The sequence below is a fragment of the Miniopterus schreibersii genome (assembly GCF_964146895.1).
Source record: "Miniopterus schreibersii genome assembly, chromosome: 9".
In the NCBI taxonomy this organism is placed as follows: Eukaryota; Metazoa; Chordata; class Mammalia; order Chiroptera; family Miniopteridae; genus Miniopterus; species Miniopterus schreibersii.
Window position 1 is genome coordinate 81,167,956 of NC_138118.1, and position 14,308 is coordinate 81,182,263.

Below are 14,308 nucleotides of genomic sequence, written 5' to 3' on the forward strand. Positions count from 1 at the left end.
CCCGTTGACTCAAACATTTGGTACAATGAGCAATAATAAGGAACTAATCTGTAACAACAGACCATAGAGCACTGAACCTGAGCTTTTTCATCTATAAAATTAGAAAGTTACCATGGACAATATCTAGCACCTCTTAACTGGAACATTCCATGTTTCTAGGTAGAAAATTTTTGAATGTGTCTGAATCGGTACTTGGAAATGAGTAACTGTAATAAACGCTGATGGTTACATTGACCGGTGTTATGTAGCATTTGGATTCTGAACACATAGATATACACAGCAATGATTCCCTTGGGCCACTTGGCTGCACTTCTCACTAATCCCCACCCAAGGACCATTTAGGGCCTCGATGCCCGAGGGAGATGGGACCACCTGGAGGTGGTCTCCTTCCTGGAGCGACAGTGAAGGTGGAAAGATAACTGCACCAACTTCAAAGAACCGGCCCTCAGGCTCTTTGTATCCAGAATGTGCTATTAAACCAGTTTCCAGGGCCAAAGGCTCTTCCATTATTTGCAAATATGTCATGAAAGAAGTCACATTTCATGCTAAAGTTTCGCATCCGGGATGCCTGCCGTCCCTACCCTTCTCCAAAGAGAGTTCATGTATAAGAGCACAAATAAAGGCAGGGTGGGGCGAAAAAGTGGGTTTACAGTTGTCCCTATGGAAAATACTACAATAATTTATAAATGATAATCCAAGAATTAACTCTGGCCCTGGCCCGTGTGGCTCAGTTGGTTGAGCGCCATCCCATGCACCAAAAGGTCACCGGCTCGATTCCTGGTCAGAGCATATCCCGAGTTAGGGCCTGGTCCCCAGCAGAGGGCACGCAGAAGGCAGCCAGCCAACGTGTCTCTCTCACATCAATGTTTCTCTTTCTTTATCCCTTCCTCTCTCTCTCAAGACAATAAAAACATTTTTTTAAAAAAAATTTTAAACTGTTTCATGTACTCACAACTGTAAACCAACTTTTGCCCCACCCTGTATTACCCAGAACCTTGAAACATGGATTTATAGGTTGAAAGAAAAACAGTTTTTAGCAAAAGTAGTTCACATTTTCGTCAAAAATATAGGACAAGATGTAAAACCATAGTGAGAAAAACACCTGCCAATGTGTGAAGTCCTAAGAAGCTTTGAATAAATGAAAAAAAGCTATAAATTCCACTGGAAAAAATACTGAGTTGACACCAAACGATACAAGGTTGCAGGCTCCACCTCCCAGGGAATGTCAGCAACTCCACAGGTCACAAAACCTCCCGCCAGAGTTTAAAGTAGCACATCCCAGGCGGCTCTGCTGCGAATGACATGGCGAGTTTTACTGGTCCTCAGTTGATAAACAGGGAAATAATTATATGTAGAGATAACGCGTAGAGAGAGATTTTATTTATTTACTTTTGGTTAAATAACAATGGTATCTGTCTAGAAAATAACTGGTGATTGGAGAATTTTTGATTAAGAAAATAGGGAAGGTTGGTAAAGCTTAGCCAGGTGAAGTTGTTTTTGCAAATTAGACGTTACAGGTCTGGCAAATTCAGTCTCAGCAGGAAAATGCTAATTGAGTGTGAAATGATTTCCCTGTTGAGTTTGGACTACTAACCTAATGGGCAGTCCCCAAAGGCTCTGTCCCACCAGGACAGCCATGCTGAGGTGCCTTGGACAGCAGAGATTTCCACTGAACCCAATATACTTGAAGACAGAAAAGCCCGGCCGGCGTGGCTCAGCAGTTGAGCGTTGACCTAGGATCCAGGCGACCGGGGTTCGATCCCAGTCAGGGCACATGCCCGGGTTGCGGGCTCCTGGATCCCCAGTTGGGGGCGTGCAGGAGGCGGCCGATCAATGACTCTCTCATCATTGATGTTTCTCTCTCTCTCTCTCTCTCTCTCCCTCTCCCTTCCTCTCTCTGAAATCAATAAAGGTATATTTTTTAAAAAATAGAACCTACATTTCTTGATCATATATGTAAATAAATAGACATATCTTCAAATTTCTTATTAGATATTTTTCTTGACACTATTATTAATTCAAGTCTCTTGACTTACATTTCAGATCAGGAAAAAATCATGACTTTAAAAAGATACGTACTTTGTAGCTTTTAAATAATATGATGTTGTATATTACTAAAAGTTTATAACAGATAAAGAACTCTTACAGCTCAACAATAAAAAAAAACAAATAAAATAACCCACTTCAAAAAATGGGCAAAGGACTTGAATATGGGATGTTTCTCCAAAGGAGATATACAAATGGTCAAAAAGCACATGGAAAGATGTTTAACACAGTTAGGCATTAAAGAAATGAAAATTAAAACTATAAGATGCCAATTCATACCCAGTAGAATAGTAAGAATTAAAAAATGGACACTAATAAATGTTAACAAGGGTGTAGAGAATTGCAACAGCTGGTGGGAATATAAACTAGCACAACCACTGCAGAAAATAGTTTGGTGGTTCCTCAAAGAGTTAGACATAGAGTTACCACGTGACCCAGCAGATCCACTCCTAGGTATATAGCCCTCAACGTTGAAAACAGGTTTTCAAACAAATACCCATGAGCGTTCATAGAGCATTGTTCACAATAGCCAAACGGTGAGAACAACTTGCGTGTCTCTAAGTGGATAAATGGCTAATGAAACTTGGTATGTACCTACAATGGAATATTATACCGTCGTAAAAAAGGAGCACTGATACAGGCTACAACATGGATGAATCTAGAAAACATCTTCCAAGGGAAAGAACCCAAACACCAAAGGTCACGTATTATGTGATCCCATTTATATGAAATACCCTGAATAGGTAAACCCCCAGAGGCGGAGAGTGGACTGGCGGTTGGCAGGAGCTGAAGGGAAGGGGGCAGAGAGCAGCGGCTCCATGGGCACAGGGCTGTCCCTCGGGGTGGTGGGAATGCCTGATGGAAGGTGACATTGGGGGTGGGCTGCACAACACCATGAATGCACTAGATGCCACCGAACTGTGCACTGGACACTTTAAAATGAAACTCACATAAGATGAAATTAATCAATTCATTTTTCTTAAGTTTATAGCAGACTTCTCAAGGCTGTGTTGATGATAAGTGCCCATAAAAAAAAAAAATTTTTGATGGGGTCATGACAAATGAGAGGAAGAATAGTCTAAAAGGAGTCCTGCCCACTGCCAAGTCTCGGACAATGCGAGGATCATAATGAACAGTGATGGTAATAGCTCATAACTCACTGTGGGGAAAGGAACCCATTAGTCCTTACTGGTACCAAACAGTGAGGGAGAAGAGAAATCTGTTCCTTACAGCGGGATGCCAGCTAACAGCTACAAAAGGAACGGCAGAGTTACAAATAACCATTTCGCAATATCATAATAGCACTCAATTCAGGCAAGAATCATCGCTGGATGCTAAAAATGTTGCATGAAAGTTGATGAAAGTAGAATATTTACACGAAATGTATTAATTAATGACAGTGAATGCTACGGTGAAAAATCCTGGCAGGTTCCGCCGTTGCTGAGGGAGGGAGGCCGGTATCACTAAAACTGTAACAAACAGAGCACGCGCCTCCTGATAGGATGGACTTACGTTGCCTTATTTTTGAAATCTAAAACTTCGAGCTAATCATAAGAAAACATTAGAAAAACCCAAAATAAGGGACATTCTACAAAAATGCAAGAATGTCAGTGTCGTGAAAAAGAAAGAAAGTCAGAAGAGACAAGACAAGCAAAGGTGATGGGCGATCCTGGGTTGATTAGGACAAAGCAATGGCTATAAAAAATATATATATTATTGGAACAATCAGTGACATTTAAACATGGACTATATATTAGACAATAGCATTGAACTGATGTTAAAAATCCTGAATCTGATCACTGTGTTTGTGATTATGTAAAAGAAAATCAACTTTAAAAGGACTGAGGGCTAAAGGGTCTTCATAGCTGCAACTTACTTTCGAGTAGGTCGGCAATAATGATGGTGATAAAAATTACAGAAACGTGTGTACACACACATTCACCTACATACTGCACATGTAACTGTGAGGAGCAGATAGTAACATCCCAAATATGCATCTTTGGGATATTGATTATTTTAAACTATTGATTTTTAAGAAATGAAGGACTCGAGATAAACCTCTGACTTTCCCCCTTAACTGCCTAAAAGCATTCAGATGAAGGGCCCGCCGCTCCGGAAGGGGAAGGAGCCATCATCGTAGGTAACTAGTTTATCACGAGCCAGGCGTGATGACAGGGAAGAGCCAACAAGGCCCATGTCATCAAAGCCCTCGCTGTGTCCCACTGTGAAAGACGCCCCGGAAGACGACTATTTACAGAACATCTGCTTTTCCATCTCCATGTGAACTGCCTTCCTGCCCTTTAAAGCCACAAATCACCCCCTCTCCTCCCCAACGGTTCCCTCTCCTTAGCTGCCGACGGCATAGAAGCCTTGGCTGAGGGATGCGTCCTTGGGTGTTCAGGTCTCACATTCTCATGGACCCCGTAGGTGCGCACATAACACATCTGTCATTGCCTCCCGTTAATCTCCCACGTTCAATTGATTATTAGTTCAAACCGGAGGAATTAGAAGGGTTTAGAACGAAAACGAGAGAAAGCACCAGTTGTCGAGAATATTTAGGAATTCATGGTACTGTTTGCAACTTTTCTACAAGTCTGGATTTATTTTTTTCAGAATTAAAAACCTAAGTTTTTCTAAATGTCGTTCCTGAGATGAGCTTATTTTTGTTCCGGCCTGTACCCGGGTACAGATCTGAGGCTGTGTTCTCAGCTGTACTCTCTTAACTGCCATTTCCCTGTTAAAAACGTGGCAAACAGAAATGAGAAATCCTACTTGCTTATCAAGTCTAATTGCTCTGCTGCCGCAAGATGACTCCCCGCGGCCTCGCTTTCGCTGCCACTTCGGGCCCCGTCAGGCGTCAGCTGGTGGGATTCCACCGTTTCCTCCGAAAGGCGCCTTCTGGCAGCTGCCTTTTGCTCAGATAGAGCTCTCCCTCAAGTGTTTCCTGGGTCGTGCTACCAATTTTGCAACAGACCTCGTCACTCAGGAAGATAAATACTTATTTGTAATGGTCTGCACACCAACTTACTTTAATTATTAACCTTTGGCTTCTTTGTAGAGAAATTTGAGAAACGCTGTACTTGGGATAAATTGTTACGTGTAAGGACGCACGTGCTGACTGGCCTGGCTGGTGGCTTCTCCCTCCCTCTCTCTCTCTCTCTCACGGCCTGTCTTCAAGACCAAGGACTACTTCAAAGCTCTCCTCATTCGTGTGCAGAAGACACTTCGTGGATGCTGCCAGTAATTTTGACTATTCTCCGTTGGAACTACGGTCTCGTGAAATATCCGAGCTAGAAGGGGCCTCAGAGATGACCAGGTTTAATCCCCTTGTTTTACAGATAAAGAAACAAGGTCCAGACTTGTTTACCCGAACTAATGCATTCAACTGCAATTAGGGCTGGAATAGGAGACCCGGTCTCTGCCCACCACTGTGCCTCATCGCATGGTGTAGGGTCTTTCTCTTAGCTGGCGGCCACCCTCCACGTCTGCAAGAATTCGCAGAATTGCTAGTGTGCTTTTCACAAGCACTGCACTTGCAACGGCCTTGCAACGCCAGGTTCCATTCTAACGAAGCTGAAGGAACTTGACCTCTGAAGGTCCGGAGCAAGGCCCAGGTAATCCTGGCCCGTGTCAAATACAGGGGCACCTGGAGCAGGTCTTTACTCCTCTCATCTCCGGGCATAGTTCTGCCTAAAAGCTTGTTCTCCGACCAACTAACGAGAGAAGGCAAGTCGGCGCCCAGAGATGCACCCCTACAGACGCTGCTCGGAACCACCACCCCAGTGCTCCAGCTAACGGGCTCGATTACAAAGGAAGAGGGCGACAGAGTCCCGATTCTTCTCAAGACGCAAAGTTTTCTACTTCCCGAAACATCTGAATGCCCGGTTTTTCCCTTCCACTCCGGTGCTGGCCAAGATCGTAACCACATATTAAATCTCAGCAATAAGGAGAGTTTTATAGTCGTTTGTGCTGGACACAGACAATGATGGGGTGAAGGCCTGGGAAGAGGGAGGGTGCGAGGCGGAGGGGGTCAATGGGGGGAAATAAATGAGACACCTGTAATACTTTCAACAATGAAGATAAATTTAAAAAAATAAAAATGTATAAATTTTTTTAAAAAGTAAATGCTTCAAATCTAGAGAAAACCTATCTGTATAGAACCTTAAAAAGAAAGAAGCTGTGGGGGAACCGGCACCACGTAGGTGAAGGGGAAGACCCTCCTATTAAGTGACAGAGGCCAGGGGCCATCAGAGCGGGACAGAACCCGGGACGCAGGGAGGAGGGACGACAGCTGGAGGGAACATCCTCACAAGTTTCCTTGTACTGGGAGCCGGAGAATCTAGTTTTATTTTTTAAAACCTTGTCTTCAGACTCTTACAGGCTTTATTAATTTATGTCATAAATCGACATTAGCGCTTGCCGAGGCTGACGGTCAGAGTTCTGCGTCCCCAGGACCCAAGTCACAGGCGCGTTGCCAGCGGCCCGTCCCCCTGCTCCGGCCCCGACCACACCGCGTCCCCCGCCTCCTCCCCCCGGCTGCTCCTCCACTTTGGGTTTCCGTTAAATGACCGCGCCCCTCGGGTCGGATCGCCAGGCCTCGCCGTCTCCCTGCGCACCCTCTGCCCGGGGCTCCCATCTACACAGGCTGCTGACTCCCGAGTTCGTCTCTCAACCCCGATCTCTCCTCCAGGCTCCCCGCTCAGGCCTCCAGAATGCTCTGTGGCCAGGATGTGACTAAAAGGCAAACCAAGCTTAACCCACCCTTCTGGGATGGGGGGGGGGGGCAGCTCCCCTCCATTTACTGGCAGCGCGCTTGGGGTCCCCGGCCACTCCCTCGCCAGCTGTACAAAAATGAATGGAACCAAACCTTCTCTCTCGTTCAGTATTTGGAGAGACACTTGCAGAGAGCCCTCAGATAACCTTTAATTTCTCTCTAGGCAACAAATGCACTTGGTTCTTCCAAGAGCGTCCGCCCCGTGGCGCGGGGGAGGGCCCCTGGCCTTCAGGGTGAGTCTGTGCACCTCCTGCCCTTGGTCTACAGCAAATGTCGGCCTCCTAACCCGCACTGACTTCTCCGAACAAGAGGATGCCCGGCGCTAACTGAAATGTACGGCTGTCCCAACGGGCCGCAGATATGTCGGCTGCGGGCACACGCCGTTCTAACGCTGATTCATGGCACCTGCAGACACTCGAGGGCCCTCCCATTAAGGGAGTGACACACGAGCATAGCCACAGGGACTCGAAACAAAGCAAGGGCTGCCTGACAGGCTCAGTCCTTTCAGTGTGATTTCATCTCTCGTCTGTACACACCGAGGATATTTCCAACAGGGCTGAGGGTGATTGAAGGGACGTGGAAATGTACTGGCCCAATGTTAAATCAAGTTAAACACTGGACGTTTCCATCATTTAACACTCAATTAAGCCAGGCGGAGGGCCATTTGTAAGCACCGCGTCGGCTGTACATTTCTCCTCTCAAACAATCCCCTTCGGTCTCCTCTCCCAACGCCCCGCCTGCCTGGCATCGTGCCGAGTACTGCAAACAGGAAGGCTCAGGCATCCTGACCTTGGCCTGACCTTGACAGCGTAACTAGCGAGGGGGCTGATGTGCACTCGCCGTAAAAGCAGAGGCTCCGCAGCAAGTGTCCGAGTGAGGATTCTCCTCAGCAGCCACCGCGGCGAGGGCGCTAACATGCTCCGGAGGTCAACCCCGGCCACCCCATCAGAGGCAGCTGGCGGCTGCGGGCCGCTCCTTCCCAAGGGGGGGAAGGCGCCTCAGCAGAACTAGTGAGGATGGTGTCTCTGGGGGAGGCACGCGGGACGTTCCCAACCCTTCCTCCACATCCGGGGCCTCGGGGTGGCGTTGGGATGCCACTACATTCTAGAAAACACCTGAGATCACTGGCATCTCTCAGACGTGGCCGGGCAGGAAATCTGAAAAAGCCACTTGAAATACATGTTTATGAAAAACGCCCGACGGCCAATACATTGAAGGTAACTCGAGGAAAAAGGAAAACATTTAAAAAAACAAGGCTTTCTGACAATGCTGCGTTGGCTTTGTATGTCTACATTTAATTTTATACTATTGATCTTGAAGAGTCCGGGAAGGAAGCAAACTTCTCCTTGCTTGTTACGCTTGTGTCTAGGTCTTGGACGTGTTAGCGGGTCTCTCTGCGCACGGGAACTGTCAGAGCGAAAGCCGGGCCGGGAATCCGAGGACGTCCCACCACTAACCCTCCTGCAGACAGGCCGCCTAGGTGCTGTGAGTGTCGGCAAAACAGGACAGCAAGGAATCTGGGAACGCGTATAAACTCCTGCTTTGTAAATCAATGGCTGTATTGATTAGAGCCGCGCAAGGGTCACAGTAGCTCAGGATGGAGGTGCTAATGCCTCTGTCCCCCACAGCGGCAGCTCCTGATTGGGGTGTCTTCATATCACTGTCACGTACGCTTAGGAAAATGTCAATTGCCCGTAGCAAAGAAAGGGGAGGGCGATGATAAAGGTTACGGTGTAAACTACGTCCCATAAAATCTACCTTCCAGGACCAGGAAGACAGAAAGAACGTCTGACTTTTCGGCAGAAGCCACTTTCCTCGCTGTAAGCTGGCAGGAGCGAGAGGGCAGGGTGGGAAGGTTCTAGAAGCAGTGTTTCCTCGCTCCAGGTCTGGCCTGGGTGCTCATCGGAGAGCGCCGGGCGCCCGTCTGCAGGACAGCCGTTCTGGATGCGACAGTGACAACCGGGAGGCCGCGGATTCCGAGGTCTGGCTCTGACCGCGGGCTTTTTCACTGGCAGGGAGACAGCACTGTACTATTTGGGGACAGAGCCCGAGAAAGGGAACCCAGATGAACGTGAGAATCCGCACCCGCCCCCTTCCACCTCTGACGGGGACCTACCAGGAGCAGGAATGACCACACAGGTCAGGGGAACATCTGCTTTGCTGCTTTTCATTCCACGGCCGGGCAAAGAAATTTGCTTTTATGGCACCAAAATAACTTGGAATGCGGCAAAAATAAATGCACCTTCTGTCTCATGGAATGTTATTGCCGTGGGACGCCCTGCGAGTGCTCGGTGGCATTTGCAAGCATGTTTTTTGTTCCCCTCGCTCCTTTCTCGGCTCCGTAATGCGGTCCTCATGGTTTGAGCACTAGACTTCAAATGAGTCCTCTATTCAGAGCGTGTACAGACAAAATGAGCCGTTTCCCTAGTAATGGGGACCGCGTGAGAGCCCTGGGCACAGCCCCGCCAGCCCCGCGCCGGGCTCCCCCGCCCTGCCGCTCGCGCGTGGGCTCCCAGCGAGCGTCCCCTGCTCACGGGGGGGCCCCGAAGCCTGCATAGTGACTGCATCACTGCACTAAAACAGACCCGCTACACAAGGTTAGGCTGTAAGAAGGGCTCGTGATGGCGAGGGTTCGTTCACTCACGTTCTGCAGCAGGTCTGAGGAGGAGAACGGCAGGGAGGGGGCGTCACGGGAGAGACGGGCTCTGCTTTCATGGGCATGTGCTTCAAAGCATCTCCAGCCCTGAAACACCTAAGCCCAGTCTCACTCAAACATATAAAAAAAATAAAACATTAAAGTAGTTTTACGTCTAGCGGTGTTGACGTTTTGTGTGTGTTATCAGTTAGCCAGTTACTTTATTTCCGGGATGACACAACATTAGAGGAAGAGCTGCCTCCGCTGACCGAGTAATACACTTGTTTTTCATTTTAAATACTGGCTCTCAAAGGCAGCCAAACACAGTGGACTCTCCTAGGATAGAAACTAACATGAAAATTAAAAAAAAAAAGATCATCTGAGTCGAGAGAACGCTTGCCTTTGAGGATAACCGTTTGCAGACAGCTTCACACTCCGCTGAAATCCTCCAATTAGGGGGCAGGAATTTAGTCCAAGATCTCGAAGTGAGAAAAGCGCGGTTCCGCTGAACCATCGCCAGCACTCTCCCGTGGACGTGTTGTGCGAACCTGTTTACAGATCAGCCAACACGGGGAGCAAAAGCTGTGCTAACGAACATGCAAAGCAGAGGCGGGTGAGGCCGCAGACGACGTGCGAAGGGAAGAGAGCACAGTTGTGAGAGCGTTGGCTCTGGGGTCCGCCTGTACCCCCCCAGCTCCTCCCTGCCTCTGCGACTGCAAAGCTAGCCAGCCTCTGAACCTCAGCCTCCTCTTCTGGGAAGAAGGGAAGATGCCGAACCGCCTCCCAGCGCCGGAGAAATAAACCTGTGTGCGTGCCCTGCTCGCCACATTTCGGCGTTTTGCATGCGGTTAACACTCAGCAAGTGCTGCTCATTACTTGAGGTACTTTTATAATTTCAGCAGCACGACTTCCACTTCAGAGGCTGACCTCTTCCACTGTGTTCCGTGGACAGCTCAAGGAAAATCACTTGTGTTTTCCTGAACAACAGCAACGACACATTGTTTGAAGATTTTTTAAATGAGTTTTTAGAGAGAGAGGAAGGAAGAGGGAGAGAGAGAAACATGGATGTGAGAGCGAAACATCCATCGGCTGCCTCCTTTGTGTCCCCCAACCTGGGACAGAGCCTGCTGCCCGGGCATGTGCCCTGACCTGGAATCGAACCAGCAACCGTTCAATGCTCCGCACAGAACAACGCCCAACCAACTGAGCCACACAGGCCAGGGAGCCATAATAAATTTAACAACAAAAATAACAGTATCAAGCTGCCTACCAAGCAGAACACTGCACCCCATCAGTGACACGCCACTGTGAGCTCTTCTCCCCAAAATCGGGATGGATCCTCCCCAAGGCCCTGAGGGGCACATCCGTTCTCTACGTCCACAGGAGCAGTACCACGGCCCAGTCGGCCACGGACTATGGCTAATACCTCACCCAAGAACCATAGCGGAACCTTGACCTCACGTACACAGGTCTACGCGTCCACAGGTGTAGATGTGAAGACTTGACGCTGCAGAGCTTGAACACGCTGTGATTTTACCCGTCGAACCCCGAGTTCCGACTCATTTGTTCAATCCTGCATTCTCCTCAATTACTCTGTGTCACGGGCCCAGGGGCAGAGCACCAATCCTGGCCTCTGCCGGCAGGGGACAGGCTTCTTCCCAGAGAGGGTAGGTCTGTAAGCGCCACTGACGGGCAACGCGGGAGCCCCCCAAGGGGACTCGGCGCATTATCCGCACGCGTCCTTCGTGCTGCCCAGAACTTCTTTACCCTTTCCAGCCCCGAGTCAGAAGCCAGCTGCCAAAGAGGCTCACTCCTCGGAGGGTCAGGCCCGAGTACAGTACACGGAATGGTAATAAACAGAGCAGTAGCCCTCAAAAAATCTGTATTGAGTACCTGGCACGTGCCCAGAATTACCTCTTTTAATCACCTAGTCAACTCGTTTCCAAAGATATTCCTAAGACCAAGATCTGAGCACCTGCCCCCCAACAATAGTCCTACCAGAATAGAGTAGGGCGATACAATGGAGTGAAGATAGCTTTAAGGTGTAAAGCTGGGCCCTGGCTCGTTTGGCTCAGTGGTTAGAGCATCAGCCTGAGGACTGAAGGGTCCGGGTTCGATTCCGGCCAAGGGCACCTACCTTGGTTGCAGGCTCCATCCCCTGCCCCAGTGGGAGCGCATGCCGGAGGCAACCAATCCATGTCTCTCTCCCTCCCTGAAAAGCAATGGAAAAAATACACTTGGGTGAGGGATTTAAAATAAATAAAATAAAAATTTCAAGCTGAAAACTCAGTGGTGGCATCGGGGTGCGTCAGAGCCACGAGAACCCCCGTCTGTCCTGCAGCCCTTGCTCGCTGTAGTAAGCGGCTGAGCCCCCTCCCCACGCTCAAGGAGAGACGCTGCGGACAGTCGCTAACACGTTAGGCGGCGGTCAGCCCTGGGCCCCTGCCCTCCATCAGCGAAGGGCGGCAATCTGACCAGGACGGTTAACAGCCACCTTCGCTCTCCCGGCTAGTGGAAGTCAAGCAAAAGTGACATAAAATATTCATGAAAATTCAAATGGCCCTTTAACTGCTAGGTGGTGCAATACAAATAGAATCCTCAATATCTTACTGACAAGAACGGTTTGCTGGCTCTCTTGCTCAGAAATCACTGCCTTGATCTTCTGCTCAGATGCAAAAGGGTAACTTTCATTGGCCCTCCTTTACACAAGAACCCACATATGGAAAAAAAATACCAACAGACTGTGCACAAGAGTATTTCACAGGGGACATCTCGGTGCTCAACTTTTGCTGTGAATTTACATGTCATCTTGGTTCTCAGCATCTAATTTTTGCCTAGAACTTACGTAAATCTTAGTAGCTATATGAACCCATGTGATTTATTAAACTGCACTGAATGTGTACCAATCGAAGAAGATGCCAAGAGGAAGTGGCGTGGTCAGCAGAGCAAAAGGCCCAGTCAAAGGACACACTACGCCTCCTAAGTAAAAGCCTCTGTGTGAATGACCTCAGGTGTAACCAGAGTCACTGATCTGACCAAGTGTATCCCCTTTAGTGGCAGGTTTTTTATTAGCTAAACGAGTCTCTGATTTTACTGAAGTGTTTGGAACTAAACGAGCACACGGAAGAGAGTAGTAAATTACTCCTCCAGGGACGCAATGAGGTTCAGCTAATCAAACACTGACCTTTTAATATGCAAACTGTACTATTAAATATACAAAGCCAAGAGGGCCTGTTTCTGCCTTCAAGTTGCTTACTATCTAGGCACAAATAAACCACGAGCAATAATACATGTTGGAACGAGAGAGATACAATAAAACAGCATATATTTAAAATGTGATAAAATAAGGAAACTACTTATTTTCATTGAGATGAGGGGAGCTTGTTAAAGGATGGATTTTTGAGCAGAAGCCTCGTAGAGCTGGCAGGCTTGCAGAAGAAATAAACTAACCCGGTGAGAGAGGGCCAGGCAGGATGAATTCAGGAAAGGCTGAGGACTGAGTGTGGCTGAGGGAAGGCAGGCCCTGGAGTTAGAAATGGCGAAAACGACTGCACAGCCACATGGGAGACGCACCAGAGTGACTAGCGCAGTTACACCCGTCAGCCTTGGAGTCAGACACTTTGGTTTGACTGCCAACTCCAACGAGCAACTGTGTTGAGTTTTTGCTCCCTCGGCCCTCAGTTTTCTGATCTGTAGTGAGACTAATAGCTACCTAGTATATTTTTATGATATATTTTTATTGACTTTTAGAGAAAGAGGAAGGGAGAGGGAGAAGAGAGAAATGTTGATGAGAGAGAAACATGGATCAATCAATTGGCTGCCTCCTGCACACCCCCTATGGGGGATCAGGCCTGCAACCCAGGCAGGTGCCCTGACTTGGAATTGAACCTGCAACCTCTTGGTGCCTGGGTTGATGCTCAACTACTAAGCCACACTGGCAGGGTGCTACCTACGATTTTAACAGGGAAGATGGACTGAGACAACTCATGAAACACTCATGAGACACAAGTGTTCAGTAAATGCTGTCTGCTGCTGCTGTTGCTATTTTAGTTATTCCATCATGGGTGGAACTGAGTCCTCAGTAGAGAAGGTGAGGTATTTTACTAAACAACATAGCACCAGTTATAGAAGTAAAATCATACCCAAAAGAATCCCATCTTACTTTTAGAATAATAGCTATTATTTCTGATTATAAAAACACTAATATATCTTGACTGCAGAAATTTGAGAATTAAAATAAAATAAAATAATAAAATAAAATCTCCCTTTCTCCCATGATAGAAAACTACCACCAATGGTTTGGTATAGGTCGTTTTTAGATGTATTTATTTTCCATTATTTCTGTGCAACTTAAAAACTACCTCTCTCTCCAGTTACTAACCTATCTACCAAATATACATATACCAAATATGTATTTTTTTTTCTATACTCTTTCCCTATTTATTCCCATGGCCAAAGAAGAAGTGAAAGTCAACCCTCTGAAAGCAAAAAGGGGAGAGATGCACAGAAAGAAACCAAGATGAGAGTTGGATCTACAGAGAAAGATGGAGAAAGGGGGGGTTGGAGGGAGAAAGAGGGATTGAAGAAGGGAGTCTGAGAAAGAGACAGACAGAGAGGTATACAGACAGGAGACAGATGATTATCTCCTGGACTTCTGACATCTTCCTCAGTCTTGGTTGTGAACTTTCCCGAGGGGTGAAACTACGCACCTACGGCGACTGGAGTCACACCCCTCATGAACAATAAGACCTACGGTTAAATGAGAATCTCATTGTTTCCTCCAATTCTGCTTCTCAAAAACGTCTTTGAGAAGCAAATGAGGCTCTGACCCGGCTTCCTTTAGTCCAACCCTC

At 47.7% G+C, this 14,308-nt stretch overlaps 1 protein-coding gene across 1 annotated transcript in view; it reads right to left on the reverse strand.

The window, feature by feature from the left end:
• IMMP2L (inner mitochondrial membrane peptidase subunit 2) overlaps positions 1-14,308 on the reverse strand; it is a 395,161-nt gene that overhangs the window by 172,137 nt on the left and 208,716 nt on the right. The gene's annotated exons all lie outside the window — the stretch shown is intronic.